This window comes from Diceros bicornis, chromosome 19 (genome assembly GCF_020826845.1).
Source record: "Diceros bicornis minor isolate mBicDic1 chromosome 19, mDicBic1.mat.cur, whole genome shotgun sequence".
In the NCBI taxonomy this organism is placed as follows: Eukaryota; Metazoa; Chordata; class Mammalia; order Perissodactyla; family Rhinocerotidae; genus Diceros; species Diceros bicornis.
In genome coordinates this window covers 29,737,300-29,761,740 of record NC_080758.1, presented here as the reverse complement: position 1 = coordinate 29,761,740, position 24,441 = coordinate 29,737,300, and the positions used below count along the sequence as shown (strand labels likewise).

The window sequence follows — 24,441 nt, the reverse complement described above, 5'->3', positions numbered from 1 at the left end:
CTGTCTAGAATCTAGGAGCAGGTTGCTGTCACAGCCATGTCACCCCGTCATAGGCGCTTCCTCTTACATCACGGCAGGCGGGTCTTCCCACCTCTCCACAGAGCACGGAAGTCAGGGTTCTCCCCAGTACACACAGTGGGACAGAGCAGGCTCCTCAGGCCTCCAGGATGCCCGTCCCTGCCTCCCGGTCCCACCTCCCACCTCCTTGCCTGCTGCTGAGTCTACTGCTGGGACTCACAGGTGAGCATTCCTTGGGGTAGAATCCTCTCCCCGCCCCTGGACTCTTAGGGCCCCCAGGTAAACATGAATACACCACACAGAGCTGCCGTGGAAGGACCTAGGACTGGCCAATATCTGAGAGCATGAAATCAGGGGTCTGAGTGTTTTCTCTGTGGATCCTTCACCTGCAGCTGCTTACCAGAGGCATCAAAACAGATGATGCTTCAAACAGCAACAAGGGCAACTTTGTGTGTATTAACTCGTCTAATCCTCACAACAACCCTGTGTGATAGCTACAAGGATCATCCCTTGATTTACAGAAGGGGAAACTGAGGCAGAGAGAGTAAGTTGCCCACTGTCACCTACCTAAGGCAGTGGAGCAGCCGGGATTCAAGTCCATGCCTACCAGCTCCAGAGTTCATTCCTTTAACCATGTTATGCTACTCAGCTCTCAGTGGAGGCTGATTGCAGAAAAATCAGAAAGTACAGAGAAGCAAACAGAAGAATAGTCATCACCATCATTCTACTGAGAGATCACCAGAGTTTCCATTCTGCTGTGTGTTCTCGCAGACCTTTGTTAATGATGTGTTAGGTGGTTCCTTGTGCCAATTTGTTTATTGTGTTCTTAATGTGTATTGTAGTTTCTTTGAATCCTCAAAACAACCTTGTACACTAGTGCTAGGCCACACTTTTACATCTATTTGTGAACGCATGTATAGTGTGTGCGTGTATGTGTATGAGTGGGTGTGAGGAAGTGTACACACACACGCGAGATTTTTGAAAAGACTTCCCCTGTAGTTTTCTTTAAATCATTTTCAGTCTACAAGAAATGCACATTGAACAGATGTTTAACTTTCTCTGTCTCTCAGGGAAACCTCCCTCCTTCTACTTCTCTAAATTTACCCCTCACCCTCCCCAAACTCTTAAGAGAAGCAAACTTCTCTCTCTTGTTTGTTACTATCCTGGAGTCCCTCTTCCGTGCTGGATAGATGTGAGGTGGAGAGAAAGAGATAAAAGATACAGAGACTCCTGCCTATATGATCTATATCTATAACTATATCCATATCCATATCTGTATCCATATCCATATTCATATCTATATCATCTAACATCAGCTGAAGCCTCCAAGCCCCAGGAATCTAATGAGTAGTAACTTCAATTTCCTGAACACTCCTTATGTCCAGACACAGTTGGAAATGCCTACACCTGTCAACTCATGTGATCATTATATCCAAGGGAGATACTCTTGTCCCCTCTACCTTACAGATAAGAAAATGGAAGCACAGAGAGGTTCGGGGTCACGGTCAATGGCAGAGCTATGATTTGAATTCAGGCAGTGGATTCTAGAGCTCATGTGTTTAACCGTTACCCCACCTCCATCCCATGAGATTTCTGCAGCTTCAGCCAATTGGTGTGGGAAAGGGTAGGGTGTAGGGAGGAGAGTTTGTGAGTTTCTTTTCCTGGGCTCTTCTGCTTCCTGTGTATATGCAATTTGCTTTTGTTTTTCACCAAGTTGTCTACATGGGAAACAGTTTCTGACAGAATTTCCATAGACATACCCACTTAAAATAGACTTCATGGTCTTAGAGAGGTGTCACTCTAGGCAATTCACACATCATACAAATATTTATTGGATACTTACTATGTGCCAGGAGCTGATATAGGAACTTGGGGTACATTGGTAAATAAAAGAGACAAAGTAGGTGCCCTCATGGAGCTTATATCCTAGGGGGGAAATGACGGTAACAATAGACTTAATAAATAAGTAAAGACTATAGTGTATTAGAAAGTGATGTGTTAAGGAAAGAATTGAAGTATTACTGGATAGCAGAATTGGGAGAATCTGTAGGGTGAGATGTATTTTAAACATGGTAGTCTGGGTGGGCATCACTAAGTAGGGAAATTTAAGCAAACAGAAAAAGAAGTTGCAGAAGTGAGCCACGTGGTGATCTGGGGGAAGAGCCTTCCTGACAGTGAACAGCATGTGCAAAGGCCCTGAGAGTAGGATCTTTCTGCTATGTTCAAGGATTTGGGCTTTTGCTCTGAGTGATGTGGCTGTCATTGCAAAGTTTTGAAGAGAGAAGTGACATGATCTGACATGAGTTTTAGATTATTCTAGCCTTTGTTTGAGAAGAATCTAAACAGGACATAGACAGAAGCAACTAGAGCATGTAAGAGGTCATTGCCTTCATGCGAACAAGAAGAAGTGGCTTGCACTAGGACAGTAGCTGGTAGAGACAGGGGAAAGGGATCATATTTTGGAAGCATGCTGGAGTGGAGCCAACAGGATTTCCTGATGCATAGGATTGGGGTGGGAGAGACAGACTCCAAGGGTTTGGGACCTGAGCACGTGGAAGAATAAAGGTGACTCAGCTGAGACACAGAGGGCTGTGGGGGAAATTCAGGAGTTCATTTTGGGACATGTTAACTGTAGATGTTTATTTCCATCCACGGAACATGTCCAGAGGGTGGTTGGACATACAAGTTCAGAGTTCAGCGGAAAGGACTGGGCCAGAGATGTAAATATGAGAATTATAGATACACAGATAGCAGATGAATCTCGACCCTCTGATCCCTCTTCTGACTTACCCTCTTACTTCCCTCCTTTTCTCCCTCTAAGATTCACTCATATTTATCCCCATTTTTGTCTTAGCAGTTTAGATTCCTGGTCCCCAATCTCTTCTCCCGACTTACAAACGCAAAGCACCTGATGCTCTGGGCACACCAAAGGACCTGCCCTGGAGTAGCACATGCTTCCTTAAGAGGCAGGTTTGGTTACAAACAGTGCTAAGTGGGTGAGTTTCACCAGCTCACACTCTGCAAAGCTGAACACAAATTTTCTCCCTGAGGAGTAGATAAGAAACAGAAAAGAGCACAGGATTTATTCGTGGTGCCACAACAGCCTGCTCCTCTGATTTGTATCTCTGCCACCAGAACCCATGCCTGATTTTTAGGACACTTCAAACAAGAAGGAATGTTTTTGTATTTCTCTATGTGTCCAGGAATTGGCTAGTCACTGAGGCAGTGAATGGAACTGGAAATTCTTGCAGTGTTTGGCCCAAAAGTGACTCGTGTCCCTTCAACTCATAACTCATTGTCCAAACACAGTCAACCACCCACAATTCTTTTCAAAACACAAACTTTAAGTCTGCTGTTTCCTTGCTTGCTCCCATGGCTTTATCTCACCATTCAAGTGCAGGTTTCTCAAATCTATCAGCCTTTGGAACGATACATTGTGTCTTTTTCTTTGAGTCATTTAGTTCAATTCAAAGGCTCTACATGGACCATCACCTTGTGTTAGTACATATTTTTGATTCTGGTAAAATATACATAACATAAAATTTACAATTTTTACCATTTTTAAGGATACAATTCAATATCATTAAGTACATTCACAATGTTGGGAAACAATCTACCACCATCCATTTCCAGAACTCTTTCAACATCTTAAGCAGAAACTGTTTCCATTAAACAGTAAGTCCCCATTCTTCCTTCCCTCCAGCCCCTGTTAACCTCTGTTCTACTTTTTGTGTGTATAAATATGCCTCTTCCAGGTACTTCATAGAAGTGGAATCATATATTTGTTCTTTTGTATCTGGTTCATTTCACTTTGCATAATATTTTCAAGGTTCATCCACGTTATAGGATGTTATAGGATGTATCAAAATGTCATTGCTTTTTAGGGCTGAATAGCATTCCATTGTGTGTGTGTGTGTATATATATATATATATATATATATATATGTATATGTACACCACATTTTGTTTATCCATTCATCTCTTGATGGAAATTTGGGTTGTTTCTACTACCTTTTGGCTATCATGAATAATGCTGCTATGAACATTGATGTACATGTGTCCGTTTGAGCTCCAGCTTTTAATATTTTGGGGTATATACCTAAGAGTAGAAGTGTTGTGATCATATGGTAAAGTTCTATGTTTAGCTTTTTAAGAAACCACCGTTTCCCTCAGTGGCTGTACCATTTTATATTCTTACCAACAATGCACAAGAGTTTCAATTTCTCCATATTTTTGCGAACACTTATTTTCTATTTTTTTATTTTTTTTTGATAATAGTCATCCTAAGAGATTTGAAGGAGTATCTCATAGTGGTTTTGATTTGCATTTTTCTAATGACTAGTGATGTTGAGCATCTTTTCTTGTGTTTACTGACCATTTGTATATCTTCTTTGGAGAAATGTCTTTTCAAGTCCTTTGTCCATTTTTTAATTGGGTTATCTGTTATTTTGTTGTTGAATGGTAGGAGTTCTTTATATATTCTGGATATTAATCCCTTATGAGATATATGCTTTGCAAATATTTTCTCCCATTCTGTGAGTTGTCTTTTCACTCTCTTGATAGTGTCCTCTGATGTACAAAAGTTTTTAATTTTGATGAAGTCCAATTTACATATATTTTCTGTTGTTGCCTGTACTTTCAGTGTCATATCCAAAAAATCATTGCAAAATCCAATGTCATGAGGAGTTTTACCTATGGTATTTTTCTCAGAATTTTATAGTTTTAGCTCTTACATGTAGGCCTTTATCCATTTTGAGTTCATTTTGTGTGTATGGTATAAAGTAAAGTTCCAACTTCATGCTTTTGTGTGTGGATATCCAGTTTTCCAGCATTATTTGTTGAAAAGATTGTCCTCTCCCCATTGAATGGTCTTGGTACCCTTGTTGAAAATCACTTGACCGTCTATGTGAGAGTTTTTTTCTAGGCTTTCTATTCTATTCCATCAGTTTATATATCTGTTCTAATATCAGTACCGAACTACTTTGATTATTCTAGCCTTGTAGTAAGTTTTTAAATCAGGAAGTGTGAGTCTTTTAACTATGTTCTTCTTTTTCAAGATTGGTTATTTGGGGTCCCTTGAAATTTTGTATGAATTTTAGAAAGAGTTTTTCTATTTTTGCAAAAAATATTTCTGCCATTGGAATTTTGACAGGGATTGTATTGAATCTGTGGACTGCTTTAGGCAATATTCAATACTCATCTTAACAATATGAAGTCTTCCAACCCATGAACATGGGACTTTTTGCCATGTATTTATGACTTCCCTAATTTATTTCAATATTTTGTGCTTTTCAGCGTCCAAGTCTTTCATCTCCATGGTAAAATTTATTCTTAAGTATTTCATACTTTTTGATGCTATCGTAAATGGAATTGTTCACCTGATTTCGTTTTTGGATTGTTCATCACTAGTGTATAGAAATGCAACTGATTTTTGCCTGTTGATTTTGTGTCCTGCTAATTTGCTGAATTCATTCATTAGCTCTAAGAGTTGTGTGTGTGTGTGTGTGTGTGTGTGTGTCTGTGTGCAATCTTTAGAGTTACTACATATAAAATCATGTCATGTGAGAACAGAGATAGTTTTACTTCTTCTTTTCTATTTTGAATGCTTTTTATTTATTTTTCTGGCCTAAGTGCTTTTGCTGTAAATTCCAGTATTGTGTTGAATAGAAGTGGTGTAAGTGGACATCCATGTCATATTCTTGATCTTAGGGGAAAAACTTTCAGCCTTTCTCCATTGAATAGGATGTTAGCTGTGTGTTTTTATACATGACTTTATCATTGTGAGGAAATTTTTATCCATCCCTAACTTACTGATTGTTTTTATCATGGAAAATGTTGACTTTTGTCAAATGCTTTTTTTAATCAAATGAGATGACTGTGTGTATTTTTCTCTTCTCTCTAATAATGATGTTGTATATTACATTATTTGATTTTTATATGTTGAACCATCCTTACATTCCAGGAATAAATCCCACTTGGTCATGGTGCATAATTCTTTTCATATGTTGTTGAGTTTGGTTTGCTAATATTTTATTGTGGATTGTTGCATCAATATTTATAAGAGTATTTGTTTGTAGTTTTCTTGTAGTGCCTTCGTCTGGCTTTGGTATCAGGATAATGCTGGCCTGTGAATGAGTCTCAGAATGACTCTAAGTAAGTTAGGAATTCTTCCTTCTTCTTTAATCTTTTTTTTTTCTGGAGGAAGATTGGCCCTGCACTAACATCTGTTACCAATCTTCCTCTTTTTCTTTTTTCTCCCCAAAGCGCCAGTACGTAGTTGTATATCATAGTTGTAGAGTTGTACCTCCTCTATGTGGGACACCAACTCAGCATGGCTTGATGAGCAGTGAGTAGGCTGTGCCCAGGATCCGAACTGGTGAACCCCGGGCCAGTGAATTGGAACGTGAGAACTTAACTGCTATGCCACTGGACCGGCCCCATTCCTCTTTAATTGTCTGAAAGAGTTTGAGGAAGATTGGTGTTAGTTCTTCTTTAAATGTTTAGAAGAAGCCAAGTGGTCCTGGGACTTTCTTTGTTGAGAGGTTTTTGATTATTGATTCAATCTCCTTCCTAGTTATAGATCTATTCAGATTTCCTATTTCTTCATGATTCAGTCTTGGTAAGTTGTGTGTTTCTAGGAGTTTGTCCATGTTATCTAGGTTATCCAATTTATTGGTGTACAACTATTCATAGTACTCTTTTATAACCCCTTTTATTTCTATAAGATCATTAGTAATGTCCTTCTTTAATTTCTGATTTTAGCTACTTGGGTCTTAGCTCTTTTTTTCACAGTCAATCTAGCTAAAATTTTGTCAAATGTGGTGAACTTTTTTGGGAACCACTCCTGGCTTTAGTAAGTTTCTCTGTAGTTTTTATTCATATTTTACTTATCTCTGCACTAATCTTTATTATTTCCTTTCTTTTACTAGCTTTGAGTTTATTTTGCTCTTCTTTTTCTAATTTCTGAAGGTGTATATTTAAGTTATTGATTTATGATCTTCCCTCTTTTTAAATGTATGCATTTACAGCTGTAAATTTCCCTGTAGCATTGTTTTCAGTGCATCTCATAAGTTTTGGTATGTTATGTTTTTGTTTTCGTATTGTCTCAAGATAGTCTCTAATTTCCCTTGTGATTTCTTCTTTGACTATTGATTTTTTAAGAGTGTGTTGTTTGATTTCTATGTATTTGTGGATATTCCATTTCTCCTTCTCATATTGATTTCTTTTTTCTTTTTTTTATATTGATTTCTAGTTTTATTTTACAAACTGTTTTACCAGTGCACTGCTTGAATAGCCCTTTTTTCAGACTCCAGTGTGTTGCCTTGTCATTCAACCTGTGTGTCAATGCCATATACATAGGTTTTTGTTATGGAAACTGGTTTCTGAAATAGTCAGAAGAGATCTGTGTGGTATACAGAACAATTGCCTCCCAAAGTGGCCCTTTTCCTAAAACTCAGACCCTGTGAATATTTTGCTTTATATGGCAAAAGAGATTTTGCAGAAGTGATTAAGTTAAGACTCTTGATATGGGGAGATTATCCAAGGTTATCAAGGTGAGCCCAATGTAATCACAAGGGTCCTTATAAGAAGGAGGCAGGAAAGTCAAAGGTAGAGAAGAACAAATGACAATGGAAGAAAGAGGTTGGAGTGACGGGAAGATGGGAACCGCAAGGAAAGGAATGTGGGCAGCCTCTAGAATTTGGAAAGGCCAGGAAAGAGCCTGCAGAAGAAATGAGACTCAGCTGACACATTGATTTTAGCCCAGTAACACCAATTGTGGTCTGCGACCTCCACAACTATAAGATAACAAATTTCTGTTGTTTTAAGCCACTAAGTTTTTGGTAATTTTTCACAGCAGGGTTAGGAAACTAATGTAACATGATTATGCTATGGATAAGAAATCCCAGGAACTTTAAACAGTGTTTTACTGCTTAATTAAGCTACATGTTTATTGTGCGTTGGGAGCTCTGCCCACCACCGTCACTCAAGTATCCAGCCCAATAGAGCAGACGAATCATGAGCATGTGGATCTCTGTGTTAGAGAGAAGTTGATGCATAGAGGATCTTTCAGTTAAATGCATATCCCAAAAAATTCCTTCATCACTTCTACTTGTAGCTCAGTGGTCTAAAAAAAAAAAGTCTCATGATCCCACTCAATGCAAAAGTCCAGAAATGCAACATGCCGTGAGGCCAGAAAGTGGACATTTGGCAGAACAGGAAACCGCTAGAGGGCTCAGGCACTCAAACCCACTCTCTGCCACATCACTTAACCTTTCTGTGCCTCAGTTCCTCATTTGTGATATGGTCTGACATTACGGGCTCAGTGTGAGGGTTACATGCACTGATACATGCAATGTGCTGAGCTCAAGGCCCGCCTGTCGAGTGCACTCAGTCAGTGAAAGCTGTTGTTGATAAACATTTGAGAAAACCTACAAGATCACATAAGGATGAATAAACAATCCATTTGTTCCCCTCCAGGAGTGGCAGGTGGGGAGGAGCTGCAGGTGATTCAGCCTGAGAAGTCAGTGTCTGTTGTAGCTGGAGAGACGGCCACTCTGCGCTGTGCCCTGACCTCCCTGTTCCCAGGGGGGTACGTCCAGTGGTTCAGGGGGACAGGGCCAGGCCGGAAGTTAATCTGCAGTTTCAAAGGAGGCCACTTCCCCCGAGTAACAAATGCTTCAGACAACACAAAGAGAAACAGCACGGACTATTCCATCCACATCAGTAACATCACCCCAGCAGACACTGGTATCTACTACTGTGTGAAGTTCCAGAAAGGGAGCCCTGATGATGTGGAGTTTAAGTCTGGACCAGGCACCCAGCTCACTGTGAGTGGTGAGTACAGCGTGGGCCTCCTTCGCCCCCTGGTGCATGACAACAAGTCAATAATAATGCCCTCCATTCTTGAGCAACAAGAATCAGGTGTGGCTGTGGGTGCTTATATTCATGATCTGATTTCACCCCCTTCCACAGATCAGGGAAGTTGAGGCCTGGAGAGGTCGTGCTAGTTGCTCAAGGCCCCACAGCTGGTAAATGGGGGGAAAAATCTGAACCCCCATCTGCCTGGCTCCACAGCCCTTGCCTTTTCCATCCTGTCCAGCCCCTTGTTCCAGGGAGGAGGGAACTGAAAGTCTGAGTGACTCGCCCAGTCACAAGGCCAGACCTCGCCCCTGCCCCCAGAGAGTGCCCCTCAATGTGGCCGAGTCTCCCTTTACTCAGCACTAACTGAGCACCTACTGTGTGCCAGGCTCTGCCCTGGGTGCTGTGGAAGCAGCAGTGGACACAGCAGGCAAAGGCTCTTCTCCAGGGAGGCTCACGTCCTCTTCCCTTCCTGTGAGGAGAAATCCATGCAGGGCAGGGAGGGGAGAACGTGTGTTTCTTCATCTCATCCTCAGAAATATCACACTGAGAGGAATCCCTAAGAGGCCCAGACTCTCTGTTTACTCTGACAGCCCGGCTGGAGAAGACGCACCAAGATTGGGTGTTTGCTGTGTGTCCAGAAAATCCTCGTGTGATTCAGGGACCAAGTCACACAGTCACTGAAGGCTCCAGGCAGAGCTGGGCCATCTCAGAATGTCCCTCACCCAGGGAAGAGGTTCCCCATGTGAATGATTCAGGGGTTCACTGTCGAGGCAGCAAAGAAACTCGTTTAAAGTTTTCTGCCAGAGGCCCCGGATACTGGAATGTCAGCACAGCAAAGACCCTTAGACCCATCCGGCCCAACCCTCCATGTCTAGATGGGGACCCTGAGGCCAAGAGATGACGGAGGACTTGCCCATGGTCACATGGCCAGTGAGTGAGGGGATCATTCCTGAAACTGATCTGATTCCAGGCAGGCTCCTTCTTGCACAGTGTTGGGCACTCTTTCCATTAAACAGCCTGGTGCCTAGTAGGTGTGAATAAAATCTCCTTACTCCAAACTGTTTAACAGCAAGCCAGACTTCTCCTTTCGTCAGTTTCCCAAAGGTTCAGAATGCCCCTCGCATTCAGACACTGAGGGCCGTGGTAACTGGGAAACTCTCTCTACCTTCAACCACATCATCTCCAATCAAGCGTTTCATATCAGCACCTAGAGCTGCCCATTATTTCATAACCTCCATCATATGGAGATAACATCCTTTATTCTACAGTCTTCTGTCCATGGATGTAAGTTGTTCCTGACCTTGGGATATTAAAACAATGCTGCAGGAGATAACCTTGTCCACGCACCACATACTCAAGCGGAAGAGGCCGCTGGAGGTGGCATTACTAGGTCAAAGGGTGTGTGTATTTTAATTTGTGTGGATATTGCCAAATTTCTCTCCTAGATGTGGTAGCAAGCAAGCCTCCAACAACCCCTGGGTAGTGGCAGGGAAGGTGGCTTCATCCTGATTTTGCAGATAGTACTGAAGTTCCTAACGGTGCGTCCCTTGCCTGGCTCATCACAGCTAGTAAGTGGCTCCACCGCCACTCAGATCTGCTGCCTCCTAGTAGAGGGCTCACTCCTTGTCCCCAAGCTACCTGCCCAGATGATGCCCTGGACGAGAAAGGAGGGAGGTGGGAGGGGACAGGGAGCGGCAGCGTGCCAGACGCTGTATTTGCATCACAGCATTTACTCTTATAGCCAGTGCTGTGAGGGAGGGGCCATCTGTTGCCCTTTTACAGATGACGACACTGAGGCTGAGAGGGGACGTGACCTGAGCAGGCAGGGGAGCCAAGATTGAACCCCAGCAGCCTGACTCACAGCCCCTGCTCTGCAGCCCCCTGCTGTGCTTGTCAAAGTGCGGGGAAAGCACCAACCTCTCATCTGAAATCTTATATTGTTCTGTTCTTCAGCAATAAGCATTAAAAAAAAAAAAAAAAAGTCCTGTGGGGGAGGTGGGACTACCTTACAACCTCAGATCAGACAGATCCTGCAAGTGTCTCGTGATGTGCTGAACCTGTTCCTAAAACACAGGGCTCAGCACACGTCACAGCACTGAGGAGTCTCCCCCATCGCTGTGACGTTGTCTTTCACTGAGCAGTTCACGGGAGCAGCTCTGGGAAGGGAGGTGTGGACAGAGCGGAGAGGGGCCGCTGCACTCCAGCAACACCGTGCAGCCCGACCCTGGCTCAGCAGTCTGAGGACGAGGAGGGAGAGGCATTTCCCAGAGCTGCTGGGGCCCCGCATGAGCAAGAGCTCATGTTCTAGACCTGTTGTCAGGAGCCCGTGTCTTCCATTTGACGCTGCAGGGTCCCCAGGCCTGGGCACTCCAGAGGCAACTCCTCCTGTAATTGCTTGAAGTTAGGAATCCCAGAGGGAAGGGAGGGTGGTAGTCAATGGGGCTCATGGAGGAGGACACTTGCTCTGTGATAGACATGAAAGCCTGGGGGCCACAAGAGGTTCCCCTTAGGATGCAGTGTGGGGAGAAGACAGTCCCTTAATGTCTCTCAGCCTCAGTTTCCCCCTCTGTAAAATGGGGATAATCATGGACTCCTGTTACAAGAGTTGAAAGGATCTGAGGTGCTCTGTCTAAATCACCCAGCACAGAGTGGCACCCCCAAATCCAGGTGTTACTTCAAGGTGTGACCCAGTTCCCTTTGCTGGGCCTCAGTGTCCTCACCTGTAGAAGGTGGATGATTACACAACCTCTGCAGGATGGGATGAGGAATACAGGAACCTGGAGAGAGCAGACCCTCAGTGTGCAATGGGTGTTGTCACCCCAAAGACATGTGGTCTTGGACAAGTCAGTTCCCTGAGTCCTTGGTCTCCCCATCTGTGAAGTGGGGGTAATAACTGCCACCATCGGGTTGTCCGTGAGGATTGCGAGGATGTCTAGAAAGCCCTAGACGTGGTGGTGTCAGGGTGTTACTGAGGGTCAGTGTGTAGTGGTTGAGACCATGGGCAGAGCCACCTGCCTGGGCTCACATCCCAGCTCTGCCACCTCCCGGCTCTGTGACCTTTGATGAGTCACTCCCCACATTGGGCCTGGGTGTCCTCATCTGTCAGTGATATCACTAACCCCACAGAGCAGCAGCGGCTGGAGGAGGAACGCTTGTGGTGCTGAGAGCAGTGCCTGGTGTGCAGTCATGTTCCAGCAATGTCAGCTATGATGTGCGAAGTCATAGGACCTGGGACGGGTCACTTTCCTCTCCAGGCCTCAAGTACAAATGGGGTTTGGGGGGGGGGGTTGGGTGCCTTTCAACCTTGGTGGCTCATTAGAATCACCTGGGAAATGTTGACAAAGACTCCCAGCCCCTGCTTCACCCTGGGAAATCTGATTTAATTGATCAGACATGGGTCTGGGCAGCTGAATTATTTAACTAGTCCAGAGGACTGTGCTGCACAGCCGGGCCAGAGAAGACCTCAGCTAGACATTCTCGGAGGTCACGGAGGAAAAGTTGGGTTTTTCCCCCTGACAAAGGTGGTTCCTCTTGCTACTGGGGCTGTGATAACAGCTTTAGGAGTGTGGGCTTCAGAATAGCAGGTGCCAGTGACAGCGCTTTGGAACCCAAGAAAATAAGCCCGAGTGGAGTGTCCAGGACACCCTCCCAGGAGCACCTGGGGCTGAGAGTGGCTCCCTGCCCTCTCCACCCTGAGGTCGGGCAGCTCAGACACCTCGTTCAGATCCAAGCTTCATCACTGGGGAAACCTTCCCATCTTTAAACACGTATGTGTCTAACAAGCTGGAATCCCCGCAAACACTCGCTGCTCAGTCCTGAGCCATCTCTGACTCGGCACACCAAGATGCCACTGACGACACCTGTCACTTTCAAAATGCTCAGCTTTCTGTAAAGAGGTGATCTACAGTGAAACGCCTTTGATCTTGTGTGTGTTTTGAAAGCCAATTCATCAACTTGTTTCCTGAGGGATTTTTTTTTTTTTAAAGGGAGAGAATCAGAATTTGGGGGTTTCTACTGCTTTTTTCATTTGTGTTTTGCATGGAAGCTTCCGGGAGCAGGATTTGAGACTCTCTTGGTGTCTCTGCTATGCTTTTGTTTTAGGTAGTTTCAGAACTAGGAATGACCACACCATGTCATAATAATCACAGGTATTATTTATTAAGCACCTACTGTATAAAAGGCTCTGGGTTTTACATACATCCTCATCCCCCTACCAAGGTGGTGTTTTGATCTACTTTGTACACAAACAGACACTGAGGCTCAGGATAAAGACAGAGATGCTAAAACGAATCAGTCGTGTGTGCAGTGAAATGAGCTCTGCCCTTACCCGCTGTGCGCCCTTGGCCAGCCCTGTTCATCCTTCAGTCTCGTCCCATAAATGGGACCACAGTGGGGCCTCCCTCACAGGGCTGGTATGAGGATTAAGGAGCTGAGAGGCCCAGAGAGATCAGACAGGGTCAGGCTCCCAAGATGCTCTCGATCAATGGTGACTGATCACAGCATCTCATCCCTCTAGGAGCATCGGGGCTGCTGGTGTATTTATGACGTGACTTATTCAAGCGACACCTCCTTACTATGTCCTCAAAATGTTTGATGAGCTTTAGGAAGCAAGTTTATTATTTACAAAGGTAAATATTTGTAACATTTGCTGTCTTCCAACTGTTACAGAAGGCATTGGGTAATAATTAACAATTTGGAGACATGCTATAGGACTCGCATACAGAGAGAAACTGCCCTCACTTTTGATTCCTTGAATTGTGTATGTTTTCAGCACACAGGAGGTGGCTGCTTCATAGGCATGTCTCTCTCTGTTCTGATTTAATAATGATTAAGAAATGGCCCACCTTTGGCTTTCTCAGCATCAGTGATCTTTGTTTTCAATGAAAAACCGGCCCAAGGGAAAAATCCAGATTCAGAAAAACACCCCTTCACCACTTCCTTTTCAAATTCAGAGATTGGTATATTAGTCCTACTGCAAAATTAGTGGAAAGAATGAGAACTGTGGAGTAAATTCATAAATATCTGCAGGGAGAGCTCTGGATATAACGTAAGTCTGGGTTAAAGACAGATTTGTGGGGTTTTTTTTGTGTGTGTGTGTGAAATATCTTCTGTTTTATTCAAAGCAAAAATGCTTCCACTACCTGACTTAATCCTCACTGCAACCCCAGGAAAGAGAGATGCCTGCTGCCCCATTTCACAGATGAGGAACTGGGATGTGCCATGGCCACACCTCTGGTCGACTGGCCAGCCTGGCTCCAGCTTTCATGGCTGTCCCGCTATGCCACTGCTCCCCTGCATTTACTTCTGTAAATGCTCTCTCTGAAGTTGGTAAGGTTTCCAGGGGAGGCCAGCTAGGAATAATTAATACAGAATGAGACCCATCAGTAATTTTGTTCCTGTGCCCAGATTGGTGGGAAATCACCTGGCAGAGCAAAGAAGGTGGAGTTTGAACTCAGGCCTGGAGGTGCGTGTCTGCCTGCCCCTTCCTCAGAGTTCACCCCTGGGAACCTGTGTGTCCTCCTCTGTAAGATGAGGATGATGACCCGCCCTCCCAGCACAGTTAGAAGGATTAAAAATATTATATGTGAAAGTTCTTAACAGTGTCACACACTTATGGTCAGTGATATAACCACAATCACGTTTATTGTTTATAAATGCTCCTATTGTAGCCAAACCCTCTACCCCCGTGGTATCTGGCCCCACGGCGAGGGCCCCACCTGAGCAGACAGTGAGCTTCACCTGCGAGTCCCACGGCTTCTCCCCCAGAAACATCACCCTGAAGTGGTTCAAAAATGGGAATGAGCTCTCAGCCTCCCAGACCAACGTGGACCCAGAGGGAGACAGCGTTTCCTACAGTGTCTCCAGCACAGCCAAGGTGGTGCTGGCCTCGGAGGACGTTCGCTCCCAGGTCATCTGCGAGGTGGCCCACGTCACCCTGCAGGGGGACCCTCCTCTTCGTGGGATGGCCAACTTGTCTGAGACCCTCCGAGGTAGATGCCCCTCACCCCAGCCCAAGCCCCCACCTGCCCCCAAGCCCCCAAGCCGTCTCCTCCCCCCGCTGTTTGCTCCAGGCCTGGATTTTCTGGAATCTAGTTCCTGACCATCCTTCCCAATCACCAGGCACCTGGATGTGCTGGTCACTCACCTGTTCTAATGGCAGCTGCCAGGTGAACACCTGCCATGTGCCGAGCTCTGTGCTAGGTCGTGTCGTCTACTTTACCAATAGCAGCTTCAGTTACTGAGCACCTTCTCTAAGCCCAGCCCCTACCTGCTTGTTGATTTCATTTATTTTGCTACAGTTATTATGCTCCCACTGTATGTCAGGGGCTGTGCTTCTTGATTTCACTCATTATGACCCTAATAGGAGCTACCAGTCCCTGAGCACCTACTGTGTGCCTGGCACTGTGGTTTGTGATCTTATTCACATGCAAAGAGCACCCTCGGCATTTGAGCGCCTGCTGTATGCCTAGCACTGTCCTAGGTGATTCCTGTCTGTGATGGGAGCTAACTTATGGAGTCCTCCTCTGTGATCTGTCTGTTCCATAAGGTCAGAGCTTCTGCCCTGTGCTATTTCAGTTCCGCCCACCTTGGAGGTTTCCCAACACCCCACGGCAGGGAACCTAGTGAATGTCACTTGCCAGGCGAACAAGTTCTACCCCCGGCACCTAAAGCTGACCTGGTTGGAGAACGGAAACGTGTCCCGAACAGAAACGGCCTCAACACTCATAGAGAACAAGGATGGGAACTTTAACTCCTCCTGGTGAACTAATCTGCCCACAGGGAGGATGTGGTGCTCACCTGCCAGGTGCAGCATGACGGGCAGCCGGCGGTCACCAAACACCATACCCTGGAGGCCTCTGCCCACCAGAAGGAAGGGGACACAGGTGGAATCCCTGGTGAGGCCTCCACTCCAACTGAGCTGGCTCTTTTAAAATTTTATCCTTTTTAGATATTAAAATTAGTCATTAATGCATATTATAGAATAATCTAGAAGTTTATAAATATAAAGCACAACTTGGAAGTGAGCTCCCCTCTCCCAAGTCAAACACTCCAAGAGTCACCACTGGTAAGAGTTTGGTGCATATCTTTATAGATCTGTTGACATAAATATATGTTAAAGAAAGAAGAAGTGAAGGAAGGAGCTCATCCCGTTCATAGCATCTGCCTCTTGCTTTCTCTACCTAACAATGATTATGTCACCATCAACGTCAACCCACTTCCCTCTTCCTTGTTCTTTGTAACCTCTGCCTAGTCTCTATTCCGTCCTAACAATGACTACTTTCACCATCCACGTCAGCCCATCTCTCTCCTCCTTGCTCTCTCTAACCTCTGCCTAGTCTCTATTCCATCCTGGACCTTTCCATCCACATCAGTAATATCACCCCAGCAGACAACTGCACCTGCTAACTTCTCTGTGAAATTCTCAGAAGGGAGCCCTGAGTACGTGAGGTTTGAGTCTAGACCAGACACATGGATGACACTGAGTGGTCACAACATGAGCCTCCTTTGTTCCTTGATTTCTGACATTGGACCAGTAATCACAACCACTCACTGCACATTTACTATATGCAAATTCCAGTTCCTCTGTGATCTATTTTCCTGCTTCAACTACCCTGTGTGTTTGGAGTGTTACCGATGAGACTTGAGGAGCAATGGTGAGTACGTTGTTGAAGACTTTTTGCTGTTAGACCACGCAACTGGGCTAAATTAATCAAGGTAAATCTGAGTCCCTGAGGACAGGGACCACCAGCCAGTACAGGAAATACATGCTAATTAGAAACACATTCCTCCTCTGCTGGGCATTATCCCAGGGACCTACAAAGTTCCCCTTTCCGTGAACAAAATATGTCTCACTTCTCTCTCATGTAACATCAGAAGGGAATACAGTCAGGTTTCCAGGAGTCTTGACTTCAGAAGAACTTTCAAAGGCCCACGTTCCTTCCATCTGCCCTGCGGTGTTGTCCTCATCTGCTGGGTCAACCTTGGGACACCAAGTGTCCATGACCCTGTCTGCTGGAAGAGTAAAGATCGGAAAATGAAGACAACTTCCCTTAAAACAAGAGACAAACAGAAGCTGCATAACTGTGTCCACTAATAACTTGGTCAAGTATGCACATCCAGGTGCAAATGGAGTCCACTATTGTGTGGTCTATAATTAAGGACATTGGTTTTTTACAAAACCAATACCATTACACACTTAATAAAAGTAACAATAATTCCCTAATACCGTCTAAAATGGAGTATACATGTACATTTTCCCAAATTTCTTTTATAGCTGTTTTTTTGCACCAAAGTGGTTTTAATTCATCCATAAATGCTCGTTAGAATATTCCTGTGCAACCATCAGGGTGTCAAGAATACTTTTTCATGAATATTTAAATTATGAGTTCAATTTCCGTAATAGTTTAGGGCTATTCAAATTATTCTTTTCATATAGAGTAAATTGTGGCAGATTGTGCTTTTTGAGGAATTTCGTCCATTTTCTCTAAGTTCTCAAATCTATCTGTAGGATTGCTCATAATCTCCCCTTATTATCCGTCTGACATCTGCAGGGTCTGTAGTGATATCCCCTCTTTCATTCCTGATTTTGGAAATGTGTCATTCCTCCTTTTTTTATTGTCAGTCTTGCTAGAAGTTTTTCAATGTTATTGATCTTTCCAACGAACCTGCATTTTGTTGCAGGGATTTTTCTCTATTGTTTCTTTGTTTTCAATTTCAATGATTTTTCTCCTCTTTTCTTTACTATTTCCATCCTTCCTTCTGCTTTGGGTTTATTTTGCTCCTCTTTTTCTAGTTTCCTGAGGCAGGACCTTAGATGATTGGTTTTATGCTTCTCTTTTCTCTAATGCCATCCTGGTCTCCTCCTGTGCTGGGCAGTCAGGAGAGTGGAATCTTGACCCCTGGCCGCTGTGTTCTCCCTCCAGTCCTCAGGGCCCAGCCAGTCTGCTTCCTCATCCTCCTGTCAGAGTCCTCCTGTGCTTGTACCTCACGTTGTTTCTAGGGGTCAGATTGTACTGAAAGGGGAGGGTGGGGAGAGATGAGTCCACACCATCCTGTCTGGACCAGCCTGGGTTTGCTCCTCAGTCTCCACCTCCCCCGGGGCTCAGACCAGGGCTGTTAGTTCTGGTGCTCTCAGTGTGCCTGACCGAGCACCCTCGCTAGTGTACTGAGTCTCGAAATGGTTTTTGGGTTGTCCAGGTTGGCAGGCTAGAGCAAAGTGCAAGATGCCTCTGTGACCCCGCTGCAGCAGGATGTCCAGCCTGCCCTGGGCGTGTGAAGTACCAGCCACTGCAGTCCTGGGTCCAGTGGGTCTGGTGTGAGGATGCACATCTTTGTGTTCATTTTAATGATATTTGGGTGTTTTACAATATTCCTGGCTTAATGGCCCTCTCTTCTCTCAGTACAGCATAATCCAGGTGTGTTAATGGAGTTTGGGTTGGCTGGTTGGTTTTGACAATGAGACAAATGTTCTGAGGCCTCTCAGTTTTTTGGTTCTCTTTTTCTTTCAGGATCTTACATTTCCCTACCCCCCGTTTCCTTTTCCTCTTCACCACTCAATTGCCAAACAGCACTTGTTCCTTCTTTTCTGCCTTTTTGCCTCAGAAGTTATGCACTTTAAACTGAGCCCATCCCTTTTGCCACATCGGTCCTTTTGAAATGTCCCAGCCTTCTTGTATTAGGTTCCTATTGCTGCTGTAAAAATTTACCACACTTTCTGTGGTTTTAAACAACACAATTTTATTACCTTACAGCTCTAGAGGTCAGAGGTCCACAGTGGGTGGCAGGGCTGTGATTCTTCTGGAAGCTCTAGGGGACAATGTGTGTCCTTGTCTTTTCCAGCTCCTAGAGGCTGCCCACATTCCTTAGCTAAGGGCCCCACCTCACTCTCACCTCTGACTCTGTCCTCACATCTCCTTCTCTGATTCTCCTGCCTCCTTCTTTCGCTTACAAGGCTCTTTGTGATTACACAGCTTCCATTCAGATAACCAAAGATGATGTCCCCATCTCGAGATCCTTAACTTAATCACCAAGGTTAGTGTATTTTGCCATGTAAGTAACATGTTCACAGATTCTGAGGAGTCTGTGCCAACCCTTTTCAATTAGGCATACTTTGAAACCCCTTCTGTTCTCTAACCTGCAAGACAGACCCTTTTTCAATATTCTCAAATTTAATGTGGATTTACTATTGATGGTGGGATTTCTAAATAATTCTCAGGTTCACCTTCTAGCTCCCCTTGTCACTTTTCCTGGTGGCTGGGTGAGGCTGGGATGGCAGCCTCGTGAGAGATGGTGCACTAGGGTTTGGTGACTTTTCTCTTTGATTCAGTTATTTTGCAGTTTTAGCACTTTCTATTCAACTAGTACTGGGAGCCAGTTTTGTGTAGAATTTACTTTCCTTTCTTTGTGTTTTGTTGTGCTCTAGAGGTCATGTTTCGAGACAAGGAGCTGTGTTGCTGCCATTGTCCTCGGTGGCCAGATGTCACTGAAGAGTCCTGAGTGCTTTGGCCCATGTGTCCCTGTCCCACATCTGAGGGTCCCGTACGTCCCCATCAGGGCCCTATTCTGGCAGACAGGCCCACTGCAGTTGAGAATTCAACCTCCTCTGTAACTCTGCCAATATAATGATGTCCTGGGCACATCCTCAGTTCTTCTGCCCTCTGGGTCTGGGGGATAAGACTCTGCAATGCTGCCAGGAAGTCGTCTGGCTTTCACACTTGACCTTTCACTTGTGATTAATCTCTCTTACTTTTCTTACTCTCTTACTTTGGTCTTTCTCCAAAGGATTGATCCCCAGCAACAGCCATCTAATTCCATAGTCCTTATAATTACCATTTCCCAACTCAATATCAAATGCTGGACACCAATTTATTCTCTTGCTCTGGTTACACCCTCCCAGTTCACCACTGGTGAATTTTGAATACTCGCTCCACTAGGAGAAGTAAGGACCTCCCCTGCTCCACCTCCCCCAGTGCTGGGGTCCTCTTGGTCAGCCAGCCCAGTGATCCAGTTCCAAATTTGCATTTAGAGTTTGCTTTCCAGACCACTCCCAGATGGACACCCATAGGTCAGTTGCAGTGGCAAGTGACCCTGAAATGGACATGAGAATGTGGAAGCTTATTGTGGAGTGCTGCCAGGATCAACATGCCTGTGGGAGTGAGAGCAGGACTGTGAAAGGGAGCTGGTGACCTACAATGCAGGCACAACACAGACTCGGTGCTCTCACAGAGCTGTGGAGCCAGGGTGGTCTTTCAGAGCTGTTTTCAGTGGAGGGGAGAGGGCTGAGCCTCTGCACTCCAGTTCAGCCAGTACTCCGATGCGAGCTGCCATCCAGAAGAAGGTGCAAACTTGAACAACACAACTCTCTTCACCTGAGAGAAAGTCCCAGAGAGCTGCTCAATGAGAACTGTCATCCTCTAGGACCCCAGAGCAAAAGACAGTGAGGTCTCCTCTCCTTCCTTAGGGATAAATTCATCTATAAAAAGCTATTTTAATATATTTATTTATTTGGTTTTAAAAGCAAAAACTGCTCATTGTAAAAATGCAAGGAACCCAACTTTACTTCCTCAGATACAATTTTCTGAGAGTAACAGAAAGATTTCAGTGTACACTTGCCCTGGGGTCAAGATGGGCCAGATGTATGAGACCCCATTTCCTAGAATCACCAGGCTGTTCTCCAGACAGCAGGTCTCATGAGGGCAGGCCACCCTGAGGGCTACCTCAGCTCCTGAGAACATGGGGTCATCCAGCCTCACCGGTGCTATGAATGAGGGCAGCCTTGCCTCTCTCTTGCCCCCCGTGAAACCTGTCCTCCCTCTACTTGCATGCGGTGTGGACATTCATTCCTACGATGCTGAGAGTTTGGACTTGGTCCAAAAGGCACAGTCTCTGGTCATTCTACAGACAACAATGATGGATTTCCCTATGATTGAATCCCACTAATTTTGTGACCCTCCCTAAAGTCTCTGAGCCTCAGTTTCCTCATCAGAATGAGGATAATAATACCTGTTCCATACAGGTATGACGATAAAGTAAGTAATCAGGCACCACACTTACAGGTCAGTGAGTACACATTCGCCACCCTTCCCTCCAGGAGGACAATCCAGGCAGCCTGAGAGTAGGAAGAGTGAGAATGAGGAACATCTTAACCCTAATTTCTGCATCAAGGTTGAGCACAGGGCAGGATGCAGATTCAAAAGCTTCAGAATGTTGATGGCCCAGGTAGCCTCCGATGGAGTAAGTGGAGGCTCCTGTGTGGCCCCTCTAATGGGTCCTCCTATCCCTTGATTTTCAGGTGAAGAGCTGTCTACTGTCCCTCTGGTAGTCCTCGTCCTAAGCACAAAGCTGCTGCTGGCCATTGGTGTCTCTGCTATATACGTCCACAGGAAGTGGAGGGCCTGACTGTAAGTTGTGGGGCAGGGAGTGCAGGACAAGGTCTGTCCCATAAAGGGGAAGGTCAGTAAAAGGGACCATCCCAAGGTCACACAAGGTCAGGGCCCACGTGGAGTTAAGAGAAGGTGACACACCTCCCTCAATATGTTCAGGAGTATTGTGGATCCCTCTCAGAGGTTCTCAATCCCAGGAACTTTGTGGGGTCCTGCAGGAGGAGGGCTGGATCAAGGGTTTTCAAAGGGTGTGCACAGAGTCCTATGAGTTTTTTGGAGGAAGTGGGCAAAGGGAGGCTGATTGAGGGTCAGCTGAGTGGGTGGTTGCCTTGGAGACCATCTCTAGATTATTTGAACTCTAGGGCTCCATGGGGCTAAAGGATCCCACATTTTAGAGTAATGCTGAGAAGTCCTTGATGCTGCTCTGAGGGCTGTACCTGCTCTGACCCTCTGAGTGACAGAGTGGAAGGGATGGGGAGGGGATCAGGACTTGGGGAGGAAGGCTGAGGGGGGAGAGTCCTATCACAGGATCAACCTGTCATCTCACGGCAGTCCTCTCAGGAGGAGAACAGCACAGGGGACATAGGAGGCACAAGGGAACGTTTCTGTAATGATGAGCAGATAATTAAATTTGCATATGTTTCCCACAGCTCCTTCCTTCCTTCCCTGCTGTGTGCCACCCCCAATCTCTGCTGCTCCATTCATTCTGTGAGGGGCCCAGCCTCAGAGAAGGATTCTACCAGAAGCTTCCATGACTCGGCTCCAAATGCCTCCCCTCCCCAGACACCCGCCTGCTCACACATCCCTGCTGCTCCTTCTCCCAGTCCTTGATGCCCCCAGAGCTGGGTCTTCATACATGGTCCTGAGCAGGGGACATAGGACCTAGCTCTGGGGACTGATTCCTGACATCTCCCTAAAAATTCAGAAACCAGTCAAATCTACACACATTAGGATATCTCTCATCGATTGTCTTGGGACTTGGCCATGAAGTACACACTCATCTTCATGCATCAAGAGTTATTCTGTCTTCTGGATTCCTGTCTACCCCCAAATCCCCAGCCTTGTTGAGTTGCTTTATTGACTCTTGAGTACAAATGAACTCCTATTCTGATTTTAAGAAGAAAAATTGTTGCCCTTCCTCTTTGCCTAAATGTCCTGCTCCTCAAACCCAGAAAGAAGTTTCTCCCAATCTCCCTGTCATGAAAGCACTAGTTCTTCTATTATCTTGCATCCTTTTCAATCCTGTTGCTCATGGTACACACACTGTCAGCCCAAAAGCCTTGGGTCATCTTTGATTTCTCTTTCTCTTATGTCCCATATTCATTCCTGCCTTCAACACGCTTATGCCCAATGGTGAGATGGCAAATGTTTAACAATTGATTCTCCAAAATAAAAAAAACAAAGCCTTATTTGTAGTGCCTGCAAATTTCTGTGGTGTAAACACTCCCAATGTGGCCAATGTTAAGCTACCAACAGTGTTAACAGCCAGCTGGCAAAATTCCTGAAAACGTAGCAGTCGGCTCTCACAAGCCTGTCCAAGTCTTTCCTGCACACCACTGAGTTATATCCATAATCTGCACACTACTCACCCCCACCACTACTCCCTGGTCCCAGCCACCATTGTCTCTTCCTGGACCATTGCTAGAGTCTCTAATTGGCTTTCCTGTTTCAACCACAGTGGTTCTTTGGAAATGGAAGTCAAATCCTATCACTCCTCTGCTTCTTCCCGCAACATATCTGCATAGTTCACTCTCTCCCTTCTTTCAAGTCTCTGCTCAAACGTCACTCTATAAAGGCACCTTCCATAAACCACCCTACATAGAATATACCTCTCTCACCTGGCATTCCACCTCCTCTTGACCTGATTAATTTGTTTCCTCAGCACTTATTGTCACCTGACATACTAAATATAGGAAGTGCTCACTTTGCATGGTAGTGCAGGAGTGTAATAGTGAGTGTTCAAACTGAAACCATGGAAGGTGATTTCAATAATCAATGAGATTAATAATGATTGTGCTGTGACCTTTAAAATTTTTTTCAAAACGTTGGGAACTGTCAGTTTTTTTTTTTTTTTTTTTGCGTGTGTGAGGAGATCAGCCCTGTGCTAACATCTGCCAATCCTCTTCTTTTTTTTTGCTGAGGAAGACTGGCCCTGGACTAACATCTGTGCCCATCTTCCTCCACTGTATATGGGACGCCGCCACAGAATGGCTTGCCAAGCAGTGCATCAGTGCATGCCTGGGATCCAAAGTGGCGAACCCCGGGCCGCCGCAGCGGAGAGCACACACACAACTGCTTGTGCCACCAGGCCAGCTCCTGTCAGTTTTAAATGTAGTGAAAAAAGAAAAAATAGAAAAACTAGTATTTACTTAGTATACTGTCATATGCAGATTAGAAACATTGAGAATTAAAGCGTTTTATTTCTTAGTAAAAACTTATCAAGGGAAGTTTGAATAGTGTTTGCCGTCTTCTTATTGCATAATTTATGATACAGATCAAGCATCTTTTCTATGGCTTGGTGAATCATCATACTCCTTTCTAAATTTCGAACAGCTTCCAACATTTTTATCCCTTGTGCTCTGAATGTTGTGAAATCTTAACAAAACTTCAATTAATTTGAAGTGTTTGCTGGTGTCACTGCCTCTGGGACATTTTCACCCTTTTCCTCACCACCACTTTCCTCATTTATGTGGTAAGTTTGCCATCACTCAGTTCCTCTAGCTGCACATCTGGAATATTTCTAACAGCACCAGTGTCAACATTCCCACTCAGCTGTTTCTTCTATGACTCACTTACATTCTATTTGAATTTCACTTCCAGCTGTATCACTTTTCATTTCTCCATTGCACTTTCATCTCTGTTGCCCATTTCCTTTTGCAATAGCTCATTTTTGTATAATGTCATGTGGGTTCATCACTGGGAAATGAGACAACACAGCTACAGGCTTTGCTGTATGTGCATAAACTGGGTAACAAAGTCACAGTGATCAATCTCTTCAGACTTTGAAAGAAGTCACGTAATTGGTTACTGATCATAATGAGTATCTGTAAGTTACACAGTGATTTGTGGACTGAAGCAGAGTGAGCTTGTCCTCTGCCCAAACTGCTCCTTCTGTCCCGTATAGAGAAGTAACTGAGGTTTTCTTAGATTCCTCAGTAATGTTGCGTTCAGCAGATCT

The 24,441-nt window shown here is 45.0% G+C and overlaps 1 pseudogene; it reads left to right on the top strand.

The window, feature by feature from the left end:
- The first annotated feature begins 167 nt into the window (after window positions 1-167).
- Window positions 168-21,765, top strand: LOC131418587 (signal-regulatory protein beta-1-like; annotated as a pseudogene).
- Window positions 21,766-24,441: the final 2,676 nt, after the last annotated feature.